Source organism: Rhinolophus ferrumequinum, chromosome 13 (assembly GCF_004115265.2).
Source record: "Rhinolophus ferrumequinum isolate MPI-CBG mRhiFer1 chromosome 13, mRhiFer1_v1.p, whole genome shotgun sequence".
Taxonomy (NCBI): domain Eukaryota; kingdom Metazoa; phylum Chordata; class Mammalia; order Chiroptera; family Rhinolophidae; genus Rhinolophus; species Rhinolophus ferrumequinum.
The window spans coordinates 54587580-54602655 of NC_046296.1; the positions used below are offsets into that span (position 1 = coordinate 54587580).

The following is a 15076-nucleotide window of genomic DNA, read 5'->3' on the forward strand; positions in this document are numbered from 1 at the left end:
TTATACCAGCAAGGTATCAATGTTCTAATTTCTCCACATTCTCACCAACACATTATTGTCTGTGATTTTGGTTATAGCCATCCCAAGTGTGGGTGAAGTGGTATCTCATTGTGTTTTTTTTTGTTTTTTTTTTACATTCCACTAATAGCTGATCATGTTGAGCATCTTTTCATGTGCTTATTGGCCATCTATAAATCTTCTTTGAAGAACTGTCTGCTCACATCCTTTTCCCATTTTCAATCGAGCTATTTGTATTATAATGTTGTTTATATATTCTGGATAGAACTTTCATATCCGATATATTACTTGGAAATATTTACTCCCATTCTGTTGGCTGTCTTTGCACCTTTTTTATGGTGCCTTTTGATGCACAAAAATTTTAAATTTTGACAAAGTCCAATTTGTCTTTTTTCTTTTGTCATTTGTGCATGTGGTGGTTATCTGAGAAGGCTTTGCTAAACCAAAGGTAATGAAGATTTATACCTATGTTTTCTTCTAAGAATTTTATAGTTTTAGCTTTTACATTTAGGTAATTGAAGGCCTACCCAGTACCGCAGAATGTGACTGTATGAAGATAGGGTCTTTAAAGAGATAATTAAGTTAAAATGAGGTCATTAGGGTGGGCCCTACTCCAATATAACTGGTGTCCTTATAAGAAGAGGAGATTAGGACACAGACCTTCATAGTACAAAGGGAAGACCATGTGAAGACGCAGGGAGGAGATGCCATCAACAAGCTAAGAGTCCTCAGAAGAAACCAACCCTGCTGACACCTTGATCTTGGACTTCTAACCTCCAGAAGTGTGAGGAAATAAATTTCTCTTCTTTAGGCCAGTCTGTGGTACTTTGCTATGGTAGTTTTAGCAGACTAATACATAAACCCCACTTGGTCATGGTATGTTATTTTCTTAAATCATATGGGCTTTGTGTGTGTGTGTTTTTGTGTTTTTTTTTGAGAGAAATAACTTTATTTCTTTGCTTCTAGTATAGGTATGCCAAACTGCAACTCATGTGACAAATCTAGCCTGCTGCCTATTTTTGTAAATGCAAACATAGCCACACGTATTTATTTGCATATCATCTATGATTGCTTTTGTGCAACAATGGCAGAGTTGAATAGCTAGGCCTACAAACCAAAAATGTGTACAATCTGGTGCATTAGAACAAATTTGCTGATTTCTCCTCTACTAGATAGTTAGGATGGGCTCATAATCTTTGAGTTCTTGCATTTTAAAACAGGTTTTTTCCTATAGCCTTTGCTGCTTGAAAAACAGCATGATGGATGGATATAAAATTCTTACTTGCGTCTTCTTGCCTTGAGTTTTTAGACAATGCTGAAAATGTTACATCACTATTGCCTTGCTTTGCTCTTGAGGAATTTGATGCCAAATGTTTTGGTTACCATAACAAATTAGCTACCCTGAAAAGTAATGGCTTAATGTTTTGATTATAATTTCATAATCTTTGGGGTCAGGAATTTGGGTAGGGGTTGGGCTGGATGATTCTTCTGCTCCACATGACTTCAACTGGGCCCACTAAGTGGTATTCAGCTGATGGTCAGACTGATAGAAGGGGTTCACTCCTATCAGCTGGGATCAGTTAGGCCCCTCTCTTCTGCGTAGGCTCAGAACCTCTTTGTGGAGTTAGATCTTTTACACAGTGGCTCAGGGCTTCAACAGCAAGTGTTCCTAAAGACCCAGCTGGACTCTTCAAGACTTCTTATGACAGGGTTTGGAAGTCCCACATTCTCTTGGTCAGGCAAAAATAACTTCCCACATTCTCTTGGTCAAGCAATTCACCTCAGGCCAGCCTGGATCAAAAGAAGTGATAAGGAATTTACAGCCAATTTTAACGTATTGCTGCCTAATTTTCTTACCCTTTTAAGCAATTTGAACTTTTTGCATGGAAGTTTTGAAGATTCTTATTATTTTTGTCTAATAGTTTTAAGAGGCTAGCTGTCAGAATTGATCATACTGTGGTCACTTCCCCAAGTATGTGCAGGCCCTTGCGTTATGTAGGTTTACATGTTCTTATTTCCAGAAAGTTTCCTGGGTTATAGATTCATGAGATACGGAACTTATTTTGGATATTCTTTACTTGTGTTCAAATGCCATCCCAGAGAGAGAAACAAGCACAAAGGTAGGGAGGGAAAGAAAAGGAGGAACATTCCAGGAGTTTGCAGAGAGTGTGTGTAGGAAGCAACAAGAGATGGAGTAGAAAGACAGGAAAGGGCTAGATAAATGGAACGTGCTGTGTGCCATGCTGAGCAGTGACTCACGGGCAGCAGATTTTTGAAACTTTCTTCTGACACGCAGTATGGAATGTGAATTGGAAGGAACAGGACTAGGAGGGAGACAAGATGAAAGGCTACTGCATTAGTCTAGGTGAGGGACTAAGACAGACAGATTCTCAAGTTGGTTATGAGGCCGATCAACAGGATTGTTGAGTGTGGTGGGAAGGGGAGGAAGGAATCAAGGATGACCCCAGTTTCTGAACTGGGTGTGTGAATGGACAGTAATGCTAAGCAGTTTTAGACGTGTAGAGCCTGATGTATCTCTAGGACACCCCAGTGGAGAAGTCTAGTAGGCTTTTGTGTATATGGAACTCAAATGGGTGGTCTGAGCTCGATAATGCATTTGGGAGTTGTTGATATATGTGGCACATGAAGACAGGGAGTGCATGAAATGGCTCTGGAGAACGTGTGGGGTGAGATGAAAGCGGAGGACAGAATCCTGGAGACTAGTCCTGGTCAGAGGGGTTAGAGATGAGTTATGTTGTGAAGACGAAGTGGGTTTCAAAAAGAGTGGAGTACTCTGTGTTATCAAATCCCATGGGGAGTTCTAGTAATAGGAGGACTCAAAAATGGCCCATGGCATTTAGGATTAAACAACCCTCAGTGACTGAGAGAAGTGCAGTGTTGTAGTGGAGACAGACGCTCCAGACCACGGGGTGAAGAATGCGAAGCTGCTGAGGTGGCAGAGATAAGCTACTTTGATGATGTTTGTGAAGAAATTTACAGAGGGAGCAGTAACTAGAGCCCAATCTGGAATGACAGAGGGGTTTCTTTCTGTTTCTTTAGGACAGGAAAGGCTTGAATATGAGTAGATGGTGAAGGAAAAGGATAAGTAGGTAAAAGGAGTGATGATTTTGGGAGTGAGACGGGGGAAATGATTGAAAGAAGTTTACTGAGGACGTGGGAGGTGATGAAATACAGAACTGAGAAGGAGAGATGCTAATGTGAGTATCTCAAGTAGTTAGTTCCCAGAATGGCTTGTAACAGTCTCGCCCACATGTTGAAATTAATTTGGTTTCAGTCAATAGGGCAAATAAGCAAGCAATATTTACATATTTATTTACATCATTTACACATCCTTCCTCCAAAGGACAGGATCAATGTTTTACCCTTTCAATGCCTCCTCCATGGTTGGTGCTCAAAAAGTGGCAAATGAATAAACAAGATGTCTCTTACCTATATTCTGAGTATCTTAACATATTTAGAACATAGTCAAAACTCTGCCTACAAGTAAAAAAGTCTTCTAAGCGTGCAAAATAGTCGTGAAGCTCACGTGTGAAAGGTGATGCCTTTTTCTGAGAACCCTGTTCACTCTTACCTAACAAAGCTGTTACCAGCATTTCCTTCACCATAGGAGGTTAAAAATAGGAAGAGGAGAGGAGGAGGAAGAGGATGTTCTACAGGCAGGCAGACAGCAGCAGGAGGTGGCACGATCTGCTTTAGCATAAGGTGCCAAAAGGCAATGAAACACCAGACTCAAAGCATACCGCCTTTCGGGCTCTTCGCGTAGGGATTTAACATCCTTCACTCATACCAACAGTCTTGCAAGGACACTGCTGTTTTGAGCCTTAAATACTGTTGAGAAAAATGATTCTTTGAGCCATTGGGAAAAAAAAATGATTCTTTGATTCCTAATTTGGAACCATCTCCTCTGTTTCAACGGTTTGGAAATGATTCCATCAAATACGGATAATATTAAAACAAAAAAAGCTCATGATGAGGTGGTAACCCCTAGCCTTTGATGCTCTCCCCCTTTTCTCCTAAGACTTCTTTCTTTTCCTTCCTTCAAGGCTAAACACAAATGCCACCTCTTCCAGGAACCTTTCCACATGGTCCAAGCGGAAGTAATCTCTTCCTCCTCTGCGCTCCACAGCATCTCACTGTGGTGTGGCTTTGCACGGGTCAGCAGACGGGGTTGTTTACACGGCTGCTTTTCCACTAAGTTATGCGCTCCTCGAAACCAGGGACCATGACCGTGACGGTGTACCTACACAGCCTCTGGGACAGCGCTAGGCACGGAGTCAGTGCTCAGTAAACGCTTGCTGCGTTGAGTTAATTTGGAAAAGTCACTCAGGGCAGGATTTCGCGGTGGAGGCGCGGATGAATGATTCATGGGGTGGTTCTTTGCATTCTTTACCTAGTAGTCACGTCGGGCGGAGCATCCAGCTGGCCTGGCAAATACCTGCGAAGTTGAAACGCACCTCCGCCACCCGCGGTTGGGGTGCGGGATACGACCACAGGGTGCAAGTTTCCCCCGTCCTCCGGGAACACGGCCGGCGAGCTGGGGGGCGGGTCCCGCCGGGCCGCGGGGGGCGGGGCTCGAAGCGAACTCGGCCCGCTTGCCCGCCCCCTCCCCGGCGCGGCGGAACCCCGCCCCCAGCCGCGCGCTCACGCCGGGGGCGCGTGCCCGTCTCCGGCCCTGAGCCCTCGCGCCCTCGCGCCCTCGCTCCGGGGGCGGGCTCGCTGCGCGTGCCGGGCGGGGAAGCGGCGCAAGCCGGTCGCTGAGAACGTTCGCCCCGGGGGCGGCTCCAGGGCCTGAGCGTGCGCTGCTGCCGCCTCAGCCGCGAGTGCCTGGCCGGAGGAGGCGGAGGGCTGCGCCCGCCGTGGACCTCCTCGAAGCCCCCCGCTCCGGCCGGGAAGTGAGTAAGGTGGGGGTGTGCGGCGGCGGCCGCAGGCTGCGGGAGAGGTGCGCGTTGCTGGAGCCTCACGCCCGCGAGGAGCGGGAGGGAGACGGCGCAGCGCCCGGACCTCGGAGCCTGCAGGGGTGCAGGGCCGGGAGTGGCGGGGACCGCGCGCGGCGAGCCGGGGCCGCTGCACCGCGCGCGCTAAGAGGGGGACGGCGCCGCGCGCCCGGCCCTGGAGGGGCGAGCTGAGGGGATGGAGCGGAGTCCAGGGCCAGCGCCGCCGGGCTCTGAGCCCCGGGCAGCGGAGGGGTCTCCGGGGTCCCGAGCGCGCTGTGGTCGCCGGGCGCGGAGCCGGGTTGCGGCCGCTGGGCTGATGCTGCTGGAGCCCCGCTCGCTGGGAGGAGGCTCTGCGTTAGGTGCTGAAGGGGGCAAAGGAGGCAGGTCCTGGCAGAGGGCAGGTGAAGCAGGCAGGCCCTGGCAGAGGGAAGGGAATTTATTTCAGGTCACCCCAAAATACTATTTCCCGAGACCCCTAACTGTGAACCTGTGCACTGGGTCACCCTTGAAAGGAAAGTGTACTAAGAGCAGGGAGGATGCAGCTAACGAATGCTTGTTCAATTCCTGTGCCAGGCCTTGGGATTCGGAAGACCTTCCAGCATTCTTAGCAAACCTTCATTGATTAGCTACCTGGCTAGAGAACCGTGGTCGGCACTGGGGCCACACAATGGTATAAAACACAGCCATAATTTGCTCTTTAGGTGCTGACGATTTGGTTGTGAGGCTACGCGTATACAATACAGAGCAGCATTGAATTTTGTGTCATACCTTATTCACTTTATGTCCCTTTCATTTTTCCCCCCAGTATGGGGAATTGGGAGCCCTAAATGGCTTGGTTTGGGGATAAAGCAGGAAGGTCAAAGAAGCTTGTGGGAGAAACAGGAGAGTTTTGAAGGCTCTTCTGCGGAACATTTATAGGGAAGGAGAGCAAGGGAAAAGAAATTTGAAAAGAGAAAATAAGTTCCCTTCCTTCCCAATTAGAATTAGGCTCCATGAGTGTTCCCTGCCAGATCCTCAGTGACAAGAACAGTGCCTGGCCCGTAACAGTCATGCAGGAAATATTTATTGAATGAATGAATGAACCAAGCAAGGTTGTGCCTTATTTTACATTGGAGCAGTATTAATTACTCTGGTGTTAGGGGTGGCTGATGGACTTCCTTTGTTCCTAAAGTTTGTTTGTTCTCTCTCTCTCTCTCTCTCTCTCTCTCTCTCTCTCTCTCTCTCCCCCTCCCTCCCTCCCTCCCTCCCCCTCCCTCTCTCTCTCTCTCTCTCTCTCTCTCTCTCTCTCTCTCTCTCTCTCCCCCACATAGGGTAAACCAGGTTCTTTGCTCTGGGCATTTAAGACAATGGCTAAGGTGATGGAGTCACAGTTTCTTGTTATCATGTTGCCACTTTCATGTCTTTATTTCACGTTGCGACATTGTTTCAAATCATCCCATTTGGTCCTTCTATTTTTCTATCACTTGAGAACGGAGTACTTTTGCCCAGAGAACATTTTTTTTATTTTCACTTTTATCCTTTTCCTTGGATCTTAGGTCTGTAGTAAGAATCTATTGCTGCTCTTTTGTAAAGGCTGGAATTCTGCCTGTTCTCTGTCTTGGTTGGATTTCTGGACTCTAGCTCCAGGCTGCTGTTTCAGTTCCCCGGGTTGCAGTGCCTGTTAGGTTACTTTGTCTGCCAAATTAAAACTTGACCTTTTATGAGTTCTATGAGAATTTTTATCATATGTAAGTGGAATTACTTTTGAAGGGGGTTATGTAGTCAAAGCAGTGCTGGCAAGGTTTTGAATGTCCACTGTGGGTGAGACAAAATTTCTACTTAGTTAGAAAATTAGACTTAGAGCCAATAGAATGCCAAGTTACCCTTTATTTTATGTCTGTACTAGAAGTGTCTCAGAGCCTTTTTTCCTCATATAGAAAATAAGAGTAATATTAATCCAAATTTGGTAAGCCTTGAAGAATGAAGTTAATTTCTCTTTAGTTTACAACTGTACTTCAGAGTGCAACCAGTAGGCGTCTACCAGGGCTTGTTTTGGTCCTGTAATTTTGGGAGCCTTGTTCCAAGTTCTCCCAATGATATTGTATTTTACTTATATATTTTATTTATTTTAAAATCAACTTTATTAATGGATAGTTTACATATAATAAAATGCGTAGATGTCTGTGTACATTCCGATGAGTTTTGAAAATGTATATGTTTTGTAACCACTATCCCAATCAGGATGTAGTAACTTACATCACCTCAGAAACTTCCCCAGTGCTGATTTTATTTCTAATTGACACAGGCATCAGGGCTGTGTCGTCTCGTTGTGCAGGACGTGTACCGCTCGGCCTTAGACAGTCCCTGTGAATGGCAGCTCCTGGAGTTGTCCTGTGCAGTCAGTGTGGCTGGGCAGTGCAGCTCTGCAAATGGCTCATGAGTGCACACTCTTCTGAAACACTCAGGCAGTACAGACAGAATAAAAGCACCTTGGCCCGCTCCCTTCTCCACCAAAACTGCACTTGTCAGTTTGTTGTCATCCTCCTGACCCATCTCTTTGCAGTTTCATCTATATATAGGTAATAAAGAATTCCCCCCACCCCCCATGCTGATGACATGGTACTATACATATTGTTCTGCAACTTGTTTTCTAACAGAATGTTTGAGGTCTTTCCATGTGACAGCATAGGGATCTGCCGGATTCTTCTTGACCACTACACAGTCTCATATGTAGTATTCTTGTACTGTAATTTCAGACATTGCTGCAGTGAATGAAAAGTAGACTTGCTGGGTCATGGGGGTGTACATTTAAAATTTTAATTGACGGAGATTTAACCATGTTGCTACTTGTGGATCTGGTTCATTTATTGTTAACTGCTGAGTAGTGTTCAGCTGTAGCCTGAAATGACTTCACTCACCGAGGGACAGTCAGGTTACTCTGGATGCTAGTTGTTTGATGGACATATGTGTTATAAATGCATCCTGCCAGCCTGACACTTGCCTTTTCCCTTTGTTAACAGTGTCTTTGGTTGTTTACAAGTTATAAACTTTAATGTTGTGTTATGAAAAAAATTCCCTTAAATTAAAAAAAAGGTGTGTGTGTGTGTGTCTGGTTAAGTAATTTTCTCTGTCTCAGGGTATGAATTATATATTTCTGTATTTTCTTCTAAAATTAAAACAAAATTTTGCTTTTTGTGTGGCATTTCTTTTTTCTTTTTTTTTTTTTTTAAGATTTTACTGGAGAAGGGGAACAGGACTTTATTGGGGAACAGTGTTTACTTCCAGGACTTTTTTCCAAGTCAAGTTGTTGTCCTTTCAGTCTTAGTTGTGGAGGGCGCAGCTCAGCTCCAGGTCCAGTTGCCGTTGCTAGTTGCTGGGGGCACAGCCCACCATCCCTTGTGGGAGTCGAACCAGGCAACCTTGTGGTTGAGAGGACGCACTCCAACCAACTGAGCCATCCGGGAGGCAGCTCAGCTCAAGGTGTTCAATCTTAGTTGCAGGGGACGGAGCCCACCATCCCTTGCGGGACTCGAGGAATTGAACCGGCAACCTTGTGGTTGAGAACCCACTGGCCCATGTGGGAATCGAACCTGCAGCCTTCGGAGTTAGGAGCATGGAGCTCCAACCGCCTGAGCCACCAGGCTCGCCCCGTGTGGAATTTCTTTATGTTATAATTGAAGAGAATTAATTTTTAAAAAATATTTGGATAACCAGTTTTTCAGCACTTTTTTCCATCATTTTTATTGTTGTAAAATATACATAACATAGATTTTACTATTTTAACCATTTTTAAGAGTAGAGTTTTGTGGCATGAAATACATTCACATTGTTGTGCAGCTCTCACCACCGTCTATCGTCAGAAGTTTTTCATCTTCCCAAACTGAGCCTCTACCCATTAAACACTAATTCCCAATCCTCTTCTCCCTCTAGCCCCTCCCGGCAGCCGCCATTCTACTTTCTGTTTCTATGAATTTGACAACTATGGTACCTCATGTAAGTGGAATCATACAACATTTATCCTTTTGTGTCAGGCTTATTTCACTTAGCATAATGTCTTCAGAGTTCATCTGTATTGTCGCATGCGTCAGGATTTTCTTCCTTTTTAAGGCTGACCACTGTTCCATTGTATGTATATATCACATTTGTTTATCCGTTCATCCATCAGTGGACCCTTGGGTTGTTGTGAGTAATGTTGCTGTGAACATGGGCGTGCAAATACCTGTTCAAGTCCCTGCTTTTGATTCTTTTGTGTACATACCCAGAAGTGGAGCTGTGTGTTATAATTTAAAAAATTCTATACGTAACTGAACATGACCCAAATGGATGGATAGTGTAAAGTGTTCCTATATACCCCGTCTTCCTCATGTGCAGTTTCCCTTCATTAACATATTGCATCATTGCGGTACATTTGTTAGAACTGATGAATCAATATCGATACATTATTATTAAGTTCATAGTTTTTTTTCTTTTTTAAGATTTTTTTTTTTTATTGGGGAAGGGGAATAGGATTTTTATTGGGGAACAGTGTGTACTTCCAGGACTTTTTTCAAGTCAAGTTGTTGTCTCAGCCCCGCTCCAGGTCCAGTCGCCATTGCTAGTTGCAGGGGGCGCTGCCCACCATCCCTTGCGGGAGTCGAACCGGCAACCTTGTGGTTGAGAGGGCCGCTCCATCCAGGAGCTCAGCGGCAGCTCAGCTCAAGGTGCCGTGTTCAATCTTAGTTGCAGGGGACAGAGCCCACCGTCCCTTGCGGGACTCGAGGAGTTGAACCAGCAACCTTGTGGTTGAGAGCCCACTGGCCCATGTGGGAATTGAACCTCCAGTCTTCGGCATTAGGAGCATGGAGCTCCAACCACTTGAGCCACTGGGCTGGCCCCATAGTTTATATTAGGTTTCACTCTTCGTGTCCCACAGTTCTGTGGGTTTTGACAAATGTATAATGTGCATCATTAATGTCATTACATGTAATGTCGTTGCAATATCACAGAATAATTTAATTGCTCTAAAAATCCTCCATATTTCATCTATTCATTCTTCCCTCCCTCCTGCTGAGCTCCTGGCAACCACTGATTATTTTACTGTGTCTATAGTTTTGCCTTTTCCAGAAGGTTATATAGCTGGGATCAGACAATATTGTAGTCTTTCAGATTGGTCTTTTTCATTTAGGATTATGTACTTAAGGTTCCTCTGTGTCTCAGTTTGTTTATCCATTCACCTAGTGAAGGATATCTTAGTTATTTCCAGTTTTTGGTAATTATGAATAAAGCTCCTAAAAATATTCACGTGCATGTTTTTGTGTGGGCATAAGTTTTCAGCTCCTTTGGGTAAATACCTAGGAGCGTGACTGCTGGATCGTATGGTTAGAGTATATTTAGCTTTGTAAGAAACTGCTGTCTTCCAAAGAGGCTGGCTGTACAATTTTGCATTCCCAATAATTAAAAAACTTTACATCCTAGCACCCTAAATGTACTTCAAAAAATAAGTATTTGTCAAGTTGTTCTGTAAAATTAAACTTCATCGGAATGAATTGATATTCTAATTGTTGCTTTTGTTGGCTGTCTTTCTTAGCATTCTATTTCCTTGTGTTTCGAAGTGTTGGTTTACAGACTCTTCTGAGTGTGAGTGCTTTTGATTTTGTTTTTCTCTGTGCTCATCCTTCTCTGTGTGGTGATATTTCAGGTGCTTTCATTGACCTACTGGACCCTAATCAAGAGTCAGATATGATAATGGTGGGTCTGGGGTCCTGCTCTTTGAGGTGATTAGGGCTATTTTAGATCTGCTCACAGAAGTATGCGAATGTCTTGCTTCAGTTCCTGGTCATGAGTCTGTGTTTTTATCTTCCCACTTTTTCAAACGCAGAGCATTGTGTAAACCTTAGTTCTAGGCAGAGACTGGCAATAGTATTTTTTCGCTTCCTTTCAGCTCCAGCCTCATCCGTGGCTTTAAGAAGTGAGTCTGGCTCAGATGTCCCCTGTTTCTCCAGGTCCTTTGCTTTCTGTCACCACTGCCCTGCAGGAGGTATACACCTGCTTCTGGACTCAGTGTCCAGTAAGCCTGCAGCCTCAGTCCTGCTCACAGTTTTGTGTAGCTGTACTGTTTCTAATCCAAATGGAGGTTCGTCTTGTTTTGAACATTCCTGAGTCATTTTTAAAATATATTTTTAAGATATTTTCTTATTACTTGAAGTGGAAGGGGTGCATCAACGTGTCTACTTACTGAGCTGCTTTGACTAGAAGACTCAACTGGCCAGGCTTCTTTCTAAACTTTATACCACGTACTCTGTTTTCTGTGTCACTGCAATGCCTAAACCCTCCAGGACAAAAGTTGAATAGCAATGATGATAATGGGTACTTTTATCTTTTTCCTGAATGGGAATGCTTCCAGTGTTTCACTGTTAGATACCATACTCAGTGAAGGTTTCTGGTAGATGTCTTTTGTCAGCTTAAGGAAGTTTTCTTCCGTTCTTGGTTTGTATTTTTATTGGGTGTTGAATTTTATCAAGGGCTTTTTTTGGGGGGGCATTTATTGAAATTATCATCATTTTCTCTTTAATATGTTAAGAGTAGGACACACCTTACTGAGTTGTAAATAACAGAGAAACATACATTACATAATATTTACTTGTTAATACATTAAAAAAATGAATCTTTAGGGCCGGCCTGGTGGCTCAGGCAGTTAGAGCTCCATGCTTCTAACTCGGAAGGCTGCCGGTTCGATTCCCACATGGGCCAGTGGGCTCTCAACCACAAGGTTGCCAGTTCGATTCCTCAACTCCCGCAAGGGATGGTGGGCTGTGCCCCCTGCAACTAGAAAACAGCAACGGGACCTGGAGCTGAGCTGCGCCCTCCACAACTAAAACTGAAAGGACAACAACTTGAAGCTGAGCTGCACCCTCCACAACTAAGATTGAAAGGACAACAACTTGACTTGGAAAAAAGTCCTGGAAGTACACACTATTCCCCAATAAAGTCCTGTTCCCCTTCCCCAATAAAATCTTTAAAAAAAAAAAAAAAAAAAAAGAATCTTTAAAGAAAACACGTTTTGATCTTAAATGTTTGTATACCAACAACATTATATACAGAGGGTGCCAAAAAAAGTACACGCATTTTAAGAAAGGAAAACTGTATTAAAATTGTAATTCTCAACATATACCAATAACAAGAGATGAATACAAGTCACGTTTGCTGTCTGCGATTACAAGAGGTGCTCAAAGTGGTTACCATCAGCGTCCAGATACTTCTGGTTATGGCGAACTACTGCTTGAGCAACGCTGACCAAAGTGTCCCCTTGTATATATTTTTTTGGCACCCCTGGTATATACGAGTATGTGTGTGTGTGTGTGTATGTGTGTGTGTGCTTGTGTGTGTGTGTGTGCTTGTGTGTGTGTGTGTGTGTGTGTAAATAGGACTGAAATGCTGTAATAATTAGGTTTGGACTAAATATTCTTGTAACTAAGCTTCACTATCATGAAATAGTACTCAAAAAATTTTTTTTCGTAACTTCTGGGACACTACAAGGACTTTTTCAACCTCTAACCATTTCAGCTTTTCCCTGGCTTCTTTTTCTAGACTCTTAACTCCCTCCTTTTAAACTTTACCTCTCCCTGCTCTGTCTCCTCTTGCCAGAGAGAGACTTTCTTGTATAAGTAATAATGACTGTTATTTATTGTGATGCTGCTGTGTGTCAGGGACTTTCACAGATAACTGCTCCTCCTCAATCTTTACAACTCTGGAAGCCAGGTATGGTACCTCCAGTGTATGGGTGAGGAAATTGAGCTCAGAGAAGTTAAAACTTGTTTGGGGCCACATAGCTAATCAGTGACAGCTTGACTTTCAAAGCCAATGTTCTTTCTACATGCTGCCTCTAAACAAGACTATTTTATGGTCCAAGTTCCACTTGGGTTTGGCTTTTGGCTCACTCACATGATTGCTGAGCATGGTGATGTGACCACTTTGTGTCTCCAATATGATTCCCTTGAGAGATTTTTTTTTTCTTTACACAGGTACTTCATTGATTTTTACCAATCTGATTTATTGTATCTTCTGGAGAGAGTTCTTACAACGACTAAACCTTTCTTAACTGCACAAACAAACATAGACTCAGTAGCGTCATGGTGGAGCACGTGGGCTCTGTAGTAAACTATTTTGGTTGGACCTTGAGTTTATTTTCCTTTAACTCTCTAAACGTTATGAAATATTGGCCCTCAAGGAGGTATAGAGAATATAAATAGTGAACACCTGTGTACACACCACTTAAGAAACTAGGCTCCTTTTAAAGTTGAACCCCCATGTTACTCCCTCCCAATTGTAGTCTCCTCCCCTCCGAGAGAACCACTATTCTGAATTTGATGCTTTTCATCCCTGTACGTATATATTTTCATACTGTTCTAATGCATATAAATAGCCCTACAATGTAGAATATTGTTTTGCATTTAAAAGACTTTCTAATAACAGTATTAATATATCTTTTTGTAACATTTTATCTCAATATTGTGAGACTCATTTCCACGGACATATGCAGCTCTCATGCATTGATTGTATTGGCTGAATAGGAGTCTGTTGTGTGACTACATCACAGTTTACTTGTATATTTTCCTGAGGATTGGCAATTAGTTTGTTCTGATTTTTTTTTTTTTTTTTTGCGATTACAAAGAATGCTGCTATGAACATTCTTGTTCACACATGCTTGTTTTTTAGAGTGGGTACCTAGGAAGAACCACATTGGCTTGTGTGCCATGCACATCTTCAGCGTCAGTGGAATTGCTAAATTCCTCTCTGAAGTGGTTTCACCAGTTACCGTGCATGCCAGTGGTGGGTGGCTTCTATTGCTCCCCAGCCTTGTCAGCCGTTGATGTTGTTAGGCTTTATCGTTTTTGCAAATGTGCTTGATGTACAATGTAATCTTATTTTGGTTTTCAGTATATATATTTTTTTCTTTAACTTTTATTTATTTTACGTGTGTTTTTCCAGGACCCATCAGCTCCAAGTCAAGTAGTTGTTTCAATCTAGTTGTGGAGGGTGCAGCTCACAGTGGCCCCTGTGAGGATTGAACCAGCAACCCTGGTGTTACGAGGATGGCACTCTAACCAACTGAGCTAACCAGCCACCCTTCAATATATGTTTTTTGATTACTAGTGAGTTTGAACATTGCTCCGTGTTTTTATTGGCTCTTAAGGTTTCCTCTTCTGTGATTTGCTAGTTTTCATTGTTTACCTGTTTTTCTATTGTTGTTTGACTTTTTCATATTGATTTGTAATTCTTATTACATTTTGGATACTAATATTTCACTTAGATGACTTTAAATATCTTCTTCAAAAGTGAATCTTTCACTTTTGTTAAAAACCTTTTCTCTATTCCAGATTTCCAATTTTGCAAATGATTGATAACAAAGTATTTACTCTTCTTTGAAGTCTATATTTTTATACTTTTAAAATTTTTAAAAAATAGAATCTTTTGATGTACCATAGTTTTAAATGTGTGGTTTTAATTTATTGTGTATGAAATCTTCCCTACAGATCACAGACACAGAAATATTATCTTAATCTTCACATGTAGAAAGGTAGTATTCTGGATTTCTGTTTCCATTTCTTTTTTGTGAAGTATAGCTACATGCTGGGACAAGATGTTTTATTTATTTGGATGTGCAAAATACAGGGTCTGGGTTGGATTATTTCTAAGCCCTCACATTCTGGTTCTCCTGCTTTGCTTGTGGTTTTTAATCCTCACTCTCAGTGTGTTAATTGAAATTAAAGATAATGAGAACTCAGAAAAGAAATTGTTGTTAACATCCAGGATTTAGATGTGAAGGCTGAGCACTGCTATTATGGTAAAAAAGAAATACAAATAATTTGATTTAGGTTGGAACATACTTAATTGGTCTTATTTTATTTCCATTAATTCCCAGATCATTCAAGGACGTAATTCTTGTTTATCTTTCTAAAATAATTCTCTCGAGGGACAAGCCTAACTATAGAAATAACTAACAAGGATACTTTTTCTAAACTATGACTATGAAAACTAGAGCTCTGTGAGTCATTTCAAGAGTGTACCTTTTTCTTTATTGTTCATATGCTTTTAATATTTCCTTTTTAGATACGTGGTTTAATATCTTTGCTTAGAACTGAGAT

General features: G+C 42.7%; 1 protein-coding gene across 4 annotated transcripts in view; it reads left to right on the forward strand.

Annotated features, from left to right (window-relative positions):
• DTNB (dystrobrevin beta) overlaps positions 1-15076 on the forward strand; it is a 203981-nt gene that overhangs the window by 15447 nt on the left and 173458 nt on the right. For 2 of the 4 annotated variants that reach the window (XM_033124921.1, XM_033124920.1), the window contains exon 1: positions 4688-4931. The exons of 1 other annotated variant lie outside the window; for it this stretch is intronic. The gene's annotated coding sequence lies outside the window, so the exon portion shown is untranslated. Of the gene's footprint in view, positions 1-4687; positions 4932-14007; positions 14084-15076 lie in introns of those variants that run through there. One more of the 4 variants, XM_033124922.1, reaches the window with a different exon arrangement.